This window comes from Rhineura floridana, chromosome 16 (assembly GCF_030035675.1).
Source record: "Rhineura floridana isolate rRhiFlo1 chromosome 16, rRhiFlo1.hap2, whole genome shotgun sequence".
NCBI lineage: Eukaryota > Metazoa > Chordata > Lepidosauria > Squamata > Rhineuridae > Rhineura > Rhineura floridana.
Window position 1 is genome coordinate 7,289,471 of NC_084495.1, and position 12,286 is coordinate 7,301,756.

Genomic DNA, 12,286 nt, shown 5'->3' on the forward strand with positions numbered 1-12,286 from the left:
AGGAAAGGTATTGAAAATAAAACAGCCGATATCATAATGCCGTTGTATAAATCTATGGTGTGGCCGCATTTGGAATACTGTGTACAGTTCTGGTCGCCTCATCTCAAAAAGGATATGATAGAGTTGGAAAAGGTTCAGAAGAGGGCAACCAGAATGATCAAGGGGATGGAGCGACTCCCTTACGAGGAAAGGTTGCAACATTTGGGGCTTTTTAGTTTAGAGAAAAGGCGGGTCAGAGGAGACATGATAGAAGTGTATAAAATTATGCATGGCATTGAGAAAGTGGATAGAGAAAAGTTCTTCTCCCTCTCTCATAATACTAGAACTCGTGGACATTCAAAGAAGCTGAATGTTGGAAGATTCAGGACAGACAAAAGGAAGTACTTCTTTACTCGGCGCATAGTTAAACTATGGAATTTGCTCCCACAAGATGCAGTAATGGCCACCAGCTTGGATGGCTTTAAAAGAAGATTAGACAAATTCATGGAGGACAGGGCTATCAATGGCTACTAGCCGTGATGGCTGTGCTCTGCCACCCTAGTCAGAGGCAGCATGCTTCTGAAAACCAGTTGCCGGAAGCCTCAGGAGGGTAGAGTGTTCTTGCACTCAGGTCCTGCTTGTGGGCTTCCCCCAGGCACCTGGTTGGCCACTGTGAGAACAGGATGCTGGACTAGATGGGCCACTGGCCTGATCCAGCAGGCTCTTCTTATGTTCTTATGAAGCAATAAATTTATATAAAAAATTGTGGCTAGCCTCGTCTTGAATTGGTGTAAGGTCCTAATGGAAGAGTTTGTTACACTTGCATTATATACCAGTGACATTTACGTCCTACTGCTGGTTTTTAAAACCATGAAGTTTTTATTTGCAAGGTGCCTTGATGGTTGAAGTATAGAGTGCCTGCCAGGTAGCACAGCTTCCTCACTAGCCTCCATAAACCTAATTTTCAATTTATTCAATGCCAGGGGTTGGTGGGTTGGTTGTTGCTCCACAAGTGGAAATGGATCCTTTGCTTCAGCTCCTTCACTTGATCTCCAAAGTTGGCTGGGAGTTTAAACCTAGCTGTGCATGCTTGTGCAGTTTGGTTCCCTGATGCCCCTGGATCTTTAAAACATTTCCCTTTTTCTCTGACGCCAACTCCATGTGTGATGGGTGGTGAGTGTGAGGGGCTTCAGTAATTCACAGAGAATTAAGTTCATTAGAGTGCTGGAAGAGAGGCGCTAATCTTGCCTTTCCATTTGTGGCCTCTGCAGCTGCTAAGCATCAAGCCTGTTGCAGGCCACGTAGCCCTATCCTACAGTCTGTATTTTGACCCCAGCATAGTATGATGTACAGAAATGCGTATCACATTGTCCATGCACATCACTCCTTATAGAGGAGGAGGTTCCAGGTCATGTCCCTGAGGACTTAACCCATCTTTTTGAGCAGTGGAAAAAACAGGGAGAAGGGTATGGAATAAAGGGGAGGTGCATGACTGTGTGCAAGAGCAATGGTATGTTCTTAGGCCTGTAGATAAGCCTGAGAGATGCGGCAACATCTGTTGCACTCTTTAAATGGGTTTGTCTGGTAACAACTGCAGCTTGCAATAACTGGCTTTTGGCGGGGGTGTGTGTGTATTTGGCCGCACTTTATACTAAGCAATAGGTTCTAGATGCTGCTTTTGTGAAATGTGTTAATTTTTTTTGTAAAAGGTTTAAGACCAGATTTCCCACCAGCAAGCATGTATGCATTGCATGCTTGCAACGTACATGCGGTAGAACAACCTACCCCAGCCGGTGACCTCCAGATGTTTTGGACTAACTCCTGCCCTGCCCCCCCAGCCAGTCCAGCTTGCATGTGACCGCTTTGCCTCTGGCTTCACCATGCTATTGCAGCGCATTTCCCTGGCTTTCACAGACGTGTGAAATATGTAGGACAAGCATCTATCATCTGGCTTGGTATTCAGCAACCACCACACAGTGACATGATTGTATGAACTGGACCTCACTATCCTGGGATGTGTAGGGAGACAGAAGTTTGCTAAGAATTTTTAGGGAGGGACTATTACAAGAAATGTAATCTTGCTGTTAGGTATGGCCAGTCACACAACCTCCTTACGTCACAGGTGCACCTGCTGGAGAGGACCCTGAGGGTCGAAGATTCAATTACGGAATGGGGAGGGACGGGTGTTTGGGCAGCTTGTGGGATTTCTCTGTCTGAGGTCAAGGCTGCAGGTTTGGTTGACAGGGTGAGGAAGCAACCCAACAACCTGTGGAAATGCAGTTGATAGGATAGGGAGTTGACATTCAGGATCTTCAGGTACCATTTTCAGTCATGCTAAGTACTCCACATGCAGGGTTATGTTTGTGTGAGAGACAGAGAGAGAGAGAGAAAGGAGACAGTGGTGTTGAGATGGATGCTTTATCGTCGTCAGCTCTCCAAACCGGATGAATGGACAACAAAATGGCAAATACGTTTCAGTATAAGTTAATGTAGAGCGGAAGTAGGGAGCTTTTTTCAGCCCATGTGCTGCATCTCCATGAGGGGGAATCTTTGGGGGGCTGCATGCTAGTGGCCAGAGGCAAAAGTGGGTGAAGCAACAGATGTGACTCTTGCAATAGGATACATTCCAGCCAGGCAAAAGAAAAACACAACACGTTTTCTCTATACATGCCCCCCCCATCCATGCAAGCTAGCGAGAGGCAGTATCCCAGTTCAGGAGGCAGTGCGGGCACACGCAGCACTCAAGGGCACAGAGCCAGTGAGGAGGGAGGCCCACCAGCCCTGAGCTTCCCTGTTCCTGATGTCAGATGATGCACGTTGCCCCAAAACTCCCAATTATACATAGTGATGGGGTTTGAACCACCTGTGTAGAGAGAGAAAATATCCAGAAATGTGATCAAAAAACCAAAACATGACCGCTGGTGGAAAAACAGATGCAGTGCTTTCTTATTAAACCTAGCCTTATTTTACTACTTTGTAAACAAATTCATTAGCGCATACAATTTTAAAATATTTTTGACCTAATTTTTAGGGTATCTGCCCTCAGAAGGCAGTTTAGAATCTCAAAACGCTATGATCGTATAACAGTATTTTATATTGTATTACATTTGTGTGTGTTCATTGTTGACAAAATTCCTCACCTGCAGAGCTAGGTTAATAAATGACAAATGCAAATAATTATAATAATGTCAGTTACTAAAATTAAACAGCAAATAAAAGCATTTACTTAAAACACAGCATCATAAAATTACCCAAATGGAAACTGGAATAAGTTTTTTTAAAACTCTCCTAATAGCCAACAAAGTAGGACTTGTACATACTTCTCTACAGAGGGTGTTCCAAGGATGGAGGGAGCCACCCCAGAAAAGCCCCTGTCTGGTACATGCTAACCTGACAGCTGCCCCCAGTGGGCCAGAGATCAGGCCCTCAGATGTCCATCTTAATGCTTGGGCAATTTTGTGTTTTTATGAAATGTAAATGTATAAATCCTTTTTATTTTTGTTGAAACAATAATTAACCAATTTACCCAGACTGGTATTCAATGCTAGTTGTACTTGGAGTACACCCATTGAAATTAATGGACATGACTAACCTAAATTCATTAATTTCAGTGGGTTTATTCTGAGTGGCTCAGGGGTTACGTGTCCTGCCACATGTGCAGCCGTGGGCAAGCTGCATAGTCCCAAGAAGCCCAGCTGCCCCCCAGCTGGCAGTTGCGGACAAGGAAGGGGCTGGCTTGTGCAGCTATGGCAAGCTGAGCAGGCCCTAGCCAGCTAGGGAGGACTAGCCTCAGAGGGAGGTTGCAGAGCCTCACATGCAGAAGTAAACCCCCTCTGAATACCGCTTACCATGAAATCCCTATTCATAGGGTCACCATAAATTGGGATTAACTTGAAGGCAGTCCATATTCTGAATAAAACTTAATTTGAATACAATCTCTAATGTTGGAAGTGGACCCGCAAACTTGCAACCTGAGGCACCAAATCTCTTAATTTTTTCAACTAGGAGAATTGGGGGGGGGGAGTCAAATATAAAAACCATCAGCATTGTCATAGATAAAATGAAGGTTTTATTCCCTATGCTTAGGAACAGCATGTATACTTCAGTGTTAACATGCAGAAACGTGGGCAATAAATTCTAAAGCTAAACATCTCTGTAATGTAAAGGTAGCAAAACATTTGGATATTCAGTTTAACTTTTAAGTTCTTCAGGGGTATATCAACATCTGTGGTATGCCTGAACTCTTTTGCCTGCTTACCTGGAAGTAAATTCAGCAGAACTTGATTCTGAGTGAACATGAGTTAGTTGCAAGTGTCAGTAACTTTGGTCAAGATTAGTTATCCTGTACCCACATTTATAATCTGATTTTTATATCCTGTGCCATCCTAGCAAATAATGTCATTGAAAATATCAGCATAATGCAAGTTAATTTCTCAGTTCTGAATCTGTGTCTGAATGATCCTTAGCTTTGGATTTTGAACTTTGTGTATTTCAGAAAATAAAAGGCTCATATAAACTGAGACAATCAGTTTTGCTTACTTTTGTATGTTGCTCTGTTCCTGAAGTGTCCTTGTTTTGCAAACTCCTGTCACGTGATGCAGAAGATAGAGGAATCTGAGGCAAGGAAGAAGCAAGTGGGGTCAGAAGGCTGTGTGGCACAGGGGCTGTGCTGGTGGAGTATTCCCAGCAGATTCCTATGTTCTGCTCTTGAACCAAATACCTGAAGATGTTTGGGTTTTGACAGCACTTGAAATTATTTTTCTGCCATCAAGTCCTAGGAGTATCCCTACTTTTAGTAATCTGGTCAAGTGCACAGCACAGTTGTCACTGTTCACTTTTGACTGCTAAATCTTAAGAGATTTGCAGCTTTGTGAGTTGGTTATATCACGATCCTGCACGCTTTCGATACATTAGGAATAGGGAAACCTCGGGCCTGGGGGCCAAATCTGGTCCTCTGGACTTTCGCAGGCCACACACCTTGTCAAACCAGCTTAGTACTCTTTGAGTGTTTTTGCTTGGGTGCATGGCTCCTTGAATTGTGTTGATGCCTCTTGCTTGCCTGTATGAAGAGATTTGACTTTTTGTGCCTGGAAAGTAGGCTACTGTGCAAATGTAAGAGTCACACTGGTTGCCTGGTTCACTTTTGTCTTTGCTGCCACTAGTATGGGGCTCCTAAAAGGTTGCCCTTGGGCCGAAAAGGGTTCCCACTGCTGCTATATACTCACAGCGGACTCATTATCTGAGTGTAAATCCTTCTGTAGCCAAAACAGCACCATCTACATACAAGAGGGAGGTGTTGGCAAGCTTGGAGGGAGGGAGAACCACTGCCCAATGAGGCCTGAGGATGCTCAGCGGCCACAGAGTACTGAGGGAGGAAAAACAGGGTGGGTAGGGGGAACAGAATGGAGTATCCGCGAAGAGGTCATGGCTGCCTAGCTACGTCCCTAAAAAGAGCTCTCCCTGCAACACTTTGTTTCAGGTCCCACCTGGATTTTAGAAAGTGTTCCACTCGGTCTTTCTCTAGCGACAATTGTATTGTCATTGTTTAAATATTTTTCTGGTTTCAGATTGCTCTTACGTGTTTTATTCTGTCAAGTTGCTTTAAGACTTTTTAAATTGTGTAACGAGAGTGATAATTGAAATTCTAATAATAATAATAATAATTCTGAGAGAAAAAACATTTTTCTCCCCAATTTTTTATTTTCAACCCTCAGGTGTAAAACAATGGGAGAGAAACCCTTTATCCTGACCCTCCCCCCTTTTAAAAAGGTTAAAGCCTTTTTTCCCCCTTGCCCTTCAACTCTGGCTGTCCAAATCTCTCTCTTTCTGGCCTGCAGCTTTTGCCTGTTTGTGCCCAGAATTCCTTTCCAGTCTGTGTTTGCATTTATCTGTGAAATTAAATCCTCTCATATATGTATTTAAATAACACAACTTCATATTTAAATGCACATTTTACTCTTGAAATGTGTATTTAGAGAGATAGAGAGATAGAGAGATAGAGAGATAGAGAGATAGAGAGATAGATAGATAGATAGATATTCAAACTGCTGTGAACTGCATCACATTTGCAGAGGCCTGGTGCTTTCCTAACCATTTCTACTCAGAAGTAAGTCCTGTTGAATTCAGTGGGGCTCATTTCCAGATGAATAGGGCTAGGATTGAGCCTTAGTTGTGATCTGCAAATTAGTACGAGAGGTGGGGATCCATGCAGTTTCGAATAGAAATGTGCAAAGATCTAATTCCTTGGTGTGGTGGATAGGTCAAATAATTCACAAGCTCAGGTGATGAAAAGCAAATTCCGTGTTAAGGCTTATTAGGAAAGGTAAGCGTGTAAGAAAAAAAATTCCTTCTATGCAATTCATCTGCATGAGTCACTGTTCTGGGTATCTTGCATTGAGCACAGACTCCTGCAGAAATGTAATGGGCATCCTCCTCTCAGGGCAGATGATTCTGCTGCATTTCTGCATGGGGAATTGCACCCAGTGCAGAGACGCAGTGCATGTGCGCATTAAATATTCATATAGATTTTTAATTGTATTTTATTGCTTCTTTTATTTCTTATATTGTATTTTATTGTTACAATGTGAATTCTATGGAATGGAAATTGTTATAAAAATATCATTAAAATTATACACCATCTAGTGCAGCACATTACCATTGATTGAAACTTTATTTTTACCCCGCTCTTTTTCCAAACTGGAACTCAGGGCGGCTTACAAATAGAACTACATGTAGATAAAAACATAGAAAAACATACAATTAAAATACAATTAAACTATGCACAACCTTAAAACCGTAAAAGGCACTTAAAAATCTAAAAACAATTTAAAATAATACAGATAATAATATAAAACAATAAAACAAGCCTTGTAAAGCCCAATTCTAAACACCTTCTATCCCAAAAGCCTGTTGGAATAAAAAAGTCTTTACTTGCCGATGGAAGGATGGCAAGGAGGGGGCCATTCGTGCCTCCCTAGGAAGGGAGTTCCAGAACCTAGGAGCAGCCACCGAGAAGGCCCTATCTCGCGTCCCCACCAATCGCACTTGCGAGGGTGTTGGGACTGAGAGAAGAGCCTCTCCTGAAGATCTCAGGGCACAGGCAGGCTCATATAGGGAGATTGCTACAGCAGGCAGAAAAGCCATTTCAGCCAAGACCTTCGGTAATTTTCAAGTGGTCCCCAGGAAAGGCTGATTGAGAGGTAAGAACAGAGCAGTAAATCATGCAGGGATGCAGCAGGCAGCTTTCTGCATGGGCTGGGTGCTTTGGGCTCTTGTCAATATTTAATTCTATTTCTTGCCACCAAAGAATAATCATCAATGCAGTTTGGGAATGACTGATCCAGTAACTGTCTGTCTTGTAGCACCCCAGTTGACCAGAAGAGGGATGTCTTGTATAGCAAGAAAAAAGGGGCATATAGCTGAAGCAGCTTGTTTTTTGTGGTGTGTGGGTGTTCACATCTGCTTTTTGTGTGTGACAAACTTGGAAAATGTATATAATCAGCTCTACGCTGCAGAGCTACTAAATGCAGAGAGTTCTTCAGTGCTGGGAGCTAAGGCACTGCTAACTGATTTTACTATGTGGTTCAAGGTGTCCGGCAGCTTGTGATTTTCCCTTTGGAAGCAAATGAGCATTCCCAACATTAAATGCTTCTGCTTTGAGTTGACACAAGATGTGAGTGCTTGGATCCTCTTGTATGCATTGTGCTTGGCAGCTTGACCACACATGTGTTGGCTGCTGTGAGGTCCTCGGTCAACAAAGCCATCGCTTGATCTGTTTTCTGCCTCACCCTCCCTTATTGCTTATAAATCTGTCTCTCTCTCATCCCTTGGCCCTTGTAGTCAGGAGGAACAGTGGATCTGAAACAGACTCCTTATGTAATCATCTAGAAAGGCACAGCATTGCTGCAAAGCAGCTATATGTTCAACAACCACCATAAACACCCTCCCACTCTCTGACACAGCACCTGACACAGGCGCTGAGCATCTGCCTCACTGTGAACTCCCCTAATTTAGGAAGGCTTGCAAAGCTAAATCACTGAATGGGCAAATGGTACTTAACCAATGGCTAACCAAGCCCCAAAACTGGTTATTGAAGGATTCCCCCCCAAGAACTACTTTCACCTTCCATTTTCTGGTCTGGCTATAGATTTTATTGTATGCTTTCTGTCTTTTATTAGGATAGTAGAGTTGGAAGGGGCCTATAAGGCCATCCAGTCCAACCCTCTGCTCAGTGCAGGAATCCAACAAAGCATACCCAACAGGTGGCTGTCCAGGTGCCTCTTCAATGCCTCCAGTATTGCAGAGCCCACCATCTCCCTAGGTCAGTGTTTCCCAAACTTTTTTTATTTTTGTTGTTGCTGGACTACAACTCCCATCAGCTCCAGTCAGCATGGCCAATGGTCAGGAATTATGGGAACTGTAGTCCAGCAACAAAAAAATAAAAAAAGTTTGGGAAACACTGCAGGTCATTGGCTCCATTATCATACCGCTCTAGCAATAAGGAAGTTTTTCCTGATGTTCTCCTCTTCCTGTCTTCACGTGCCGGGGTGGCTGTGGAGAGACCACAGTGCTTCATCCATGAATTCCACTGGGTGACTTTGCAACAGTTTTCTTCTCAGAAGGTTGTTGTGAGTGGGAAAAGGAGATGGCTTGGTCAGAGATGGGGAACCCTGATGATGTTGGATTCCAACTCTGACTGTTTGCCATGCTGGCTGGGGCTCGTGAGAGATGGAGCCAAACAACAGCTAGAGGGCCTCTGGTTCATCACTCCCCGACTGTCCTAGATACACCAGGCTGAGCTCCTGTTTGAGGAAGGCCAGGCTACAACCATGATTAATACCAACTGCCTTGAGAGTTAAGACCAGATGAAGAAATAGGAGCTGCCCAGGGTGATCTTTCCTGGCCCCGAACCCAGGTTCCTCCAAACCCACATTACAAGTGATGTTCTGTTCATAATCTGTCGGGCAGAGCATGTAAAATGCAACATGGGAATGGAGACACAGCCTTGAAACCTCAGCCATGCCCGTACGCCTTGTTTACAAGCACTTTCCATTCTGCCATCTGGAGGGTGTTTCCACTTCTATTGGGCATGTTTGTGTGAGACAAAGCAACATCCTGTTGAGACAAGTTAGTATTTCTGAGAGGAAGTAGTGGAGCCCTAGTCCAGGTGTATTATGGCTCCGTCTCCTCTGATTATGGTTAGGAGGCTGGGAGCTTTCTTGAGCTTTGTGGACCACTTTCTCCCTTGCACATACATTTTCTTCCACCTGTCCCTTCTGGAGCTGACCTTGTTTTGTTTGTGTGTGTGTGTGTGATTGCTTACAATGGCTTGCTTCACGCCACACTTTGTATCTATGGCATGAAAGGTTTGTGAAGGGAAGGGAGTGCGTCCTGGCAGACATCATTCATGCAAATTCATGCAAAAATGCGATGGTGAAGATGTGTTGGTTCAGGAGTGCTCTGAGTCAGAGCCCAATATCTAAAGAGATCAGGCAACGTTACGTCTGCACTGGGCCTTGAGAAGGTGTACTGAAAATAATCCATACTGAAATGTTCTAGAAGTATTTGGTGCTCAGGATTGGTGCTATTTGTGGAAGAGTGGTGAAACTTTGCAGCCTTCCTCACCCCGTTGCCCTCCAGATGGTTTGGACTACAACTCCCATCAGCCGCAGAAAGCACAATCATGTCGTCCAACACACTTGAAGGGCACCTAGTTGGGGAAGGCCTCTTCTACCATGTCCTGGGGAATCAAGGTGGTGAAACCAAAAAGGAGTTGCAAGGTGCAGACTGGGCGAATGGGCATTAAAATGGCATGTGGTAAACTGATTTTACACTGGGACAAACCAATTCTAACTTCACATAAGTACTAATGAGGTCTGAACTGGCAGTGACGAGCTTGATGAAAATGTTGATCCCAGTGTGTGTCAGCTGTGAGGGGGAAAAAAAGTTCCCTGTAGAGATCATTAGGAAAGGGTTTGAAAATAAAATTGCCAGTATCACAATGTGCTTATGGTGCAACCATACTTGGAATACAGTTCTGGTTACCACGCTTCAACAAGGATATTGTTAAGATGGAAAAGGTTCAGAAAAGAGCAACCAAAATGATTGAGGGCATGGAGCAACTCCCTTATGAGGAAAGCTTACAACATTATTGTTGTTGTTGTTATTTAATTTATATCCCACCCTTCCTCCCAGCAGGAGCCCAGAACGGCAAACAAAAGCACCAATAGCATTAAAACATCATAAAAACAAACTTTAAAACACACTAAAACAAAACATCTTCAAAAACATTACTTAAAAAAAGCTATGAAAACATCTAAGATTAAAAACATTTTAAAAAAGAAAGTTTAAGAACATATTAAAAAACAATTTCAGTACCGATGCAGACTGAGAGAAGTTTCAACTTGAAAGGCTTGTTGAAAGAGGAAAGTCTTCAAAAGGCGCCGAAAAGATAGCAGAGATGGCGCCTGCCTAATATTCAAGGGGAGGGAATTCCACAGGGCAGGTGCCGCCATACTAAAGGTCCATTTCCTATGTTGTGCAAAACGGACCTCCTGATAAGATGGTATCTGCAGGAGGCCCTCACCTGCAGAGCGCAGTGATCGACTGGGTATGGAAGGGGTAAGACGGTCTTTCAGGTATCCTGGTCCCTGGCTGTATAGGGCTTTGTACACCAGAACTAGAACCTTGAACTTGGCCCGGTAGCAAATGGGCAGCCAGTGCAATTCTTTCAGCAGTGGGGTAACATGTTGGCGATACCCTGAAGGTACACACATCTGAGGGTGTGTTTAGATTAGAGAAAAGGCAAGTAAGAAGGGTCATGATAGAAGTGTATGGGATTAGGATGGTGTTGAGAAAGTGGATAGAGAAGTTTCCCTCTTTTTGGTCGGGTCATCCTTGTTTAGATTCTCTCAGCATGGCACAGCTCACAGCTGCGGAGCAGCCAATAGGATACAGCAGGGGTAGGGCCCATGTTTCCTCCAGATAAGTGGAGCCCAGTCCATGAGGGCAAACAGGACATTGGCCCACCAAACCCAGCCTGTCTTCTGACAACCAGTTCAGGGAGTAACACGCATGCCAGCTTCTTCCTCCATAGTCTCAGGTGCCAGAGAACGCGGCAAGGAGGAGGATGGGGACAAAGCTGGAATGAGGCCTCTCATTAGCTCTGGCTTCACCTACCTATCAGGGGTCTCCCTCTTTCCCACCCTCCCAGTCCCAGTGGGCACCAGCCAGCACAGCTTCAGAGGTTGTTAGAACTCCTATCATCCCGGCTGAGACTGATGGGAGTTGGAGTTCAACATCTCCAGGTTGCCAGCTTGACCGCTACCCCGAGGGAACATTGAGGAGCGCCTGTTCATTCCCCCCAGCTGACAAGCAAAGATGGGGCTGTGATGGGAAATGCTTCTGCGGTCTGAACAAAGATGTGATGATAGCAGAGTAGCTGGGAATAAAACAGTGGGGTTTTGGTTTGGATCCTTATCAAAAGAAGCATGCTAGATCCGTTCCAAAATCCTTGAGCACTTTAATGAGTAATAAGTGTATGTCTGGCAGAGAGTTGCTTCTTCTGTCAATAGAAGGAAGGAAAGCTTAGGTAACTGAAGCATTCTGGAACTTAGGAAGCGGACTTGCACATCATTTGCCCATCTGGCTTGTAATAGTCTGCAAGAACATAAGATCTGGCTGGATCAGGCCAGTGGCCTGTCTAGTCCAGCATCATTTTCTCACAGTAGCCAACCAGATGCCCATGGGTAGCCCACAAGCAGGACTTGCAGCAAGTGGTATTCAGGGACATGCTGTCTCTGGCAGAGCATAGCCATCATGGCTGGTAGCCATTGATAACTTTATCCTGCATGAATTTGTCTAATCTTTTAAATCCATCTGGGTTGGTGACCGTCACGGCCTTCTGCAGGAGTGAATTCCATAGTTGAACTATTCACTGCGTGAAGGACTTCCTTTTGTTTCTCCTGAATCTTCCAACATTCAGCTTCTTTGGATGTCCACCAGTTCTAGTGTTACGGGAGAGGGAGGAAAGCTTTTCTCTGTCCGCTTTCCTCTTACCTTTTCTCTAAACTAAAAAGCCCCCAATGCTGCAGCTGTGCCTCCTAGGATGCCCCATGGACTGGCATTGGCTCTCCAGGTTTTAAGACTGGAGTTTTTCTCAGCACTACATGGAGGTTCTGGGGACTCAACCTGGAGCCTTTTGAGGCAAAGCGTGTGCTCTACCACTGAGCTATGTCTCTTCCAAGCATGGGAAGCGATCCTCTGTCTTCCTAGTCCTGTGTGGAGGCAGGATCTCTTTATGCCTGAA

The 12,286-nt window shown here is 44.5% G+C and overlaps 1 long non-coding RNA gene across 1 annotated transcript; it reads right to left on the minus strand.

The window, feature by feature from the left end:
• Nucleotides 1-2,245: 2,245 nt before the first annotated feature.
• LOC133371206 (uncharacterized) lies at nt 2,246-4,596 on the minus strand. Its single transcript, XR_009759275.1, has 2 exons — nt 4,519-4,596; nt 2,246-2,842 (listed from the first exon to the last, which is right to left on the minus strand). It is a non-coding gene; the product is annotated as an uncharacterized LOC133371206 (long non-coding RNA).
• Between the last annotated feature and the right edge of the window lie 7,690 nt (nt 4,597-12,286).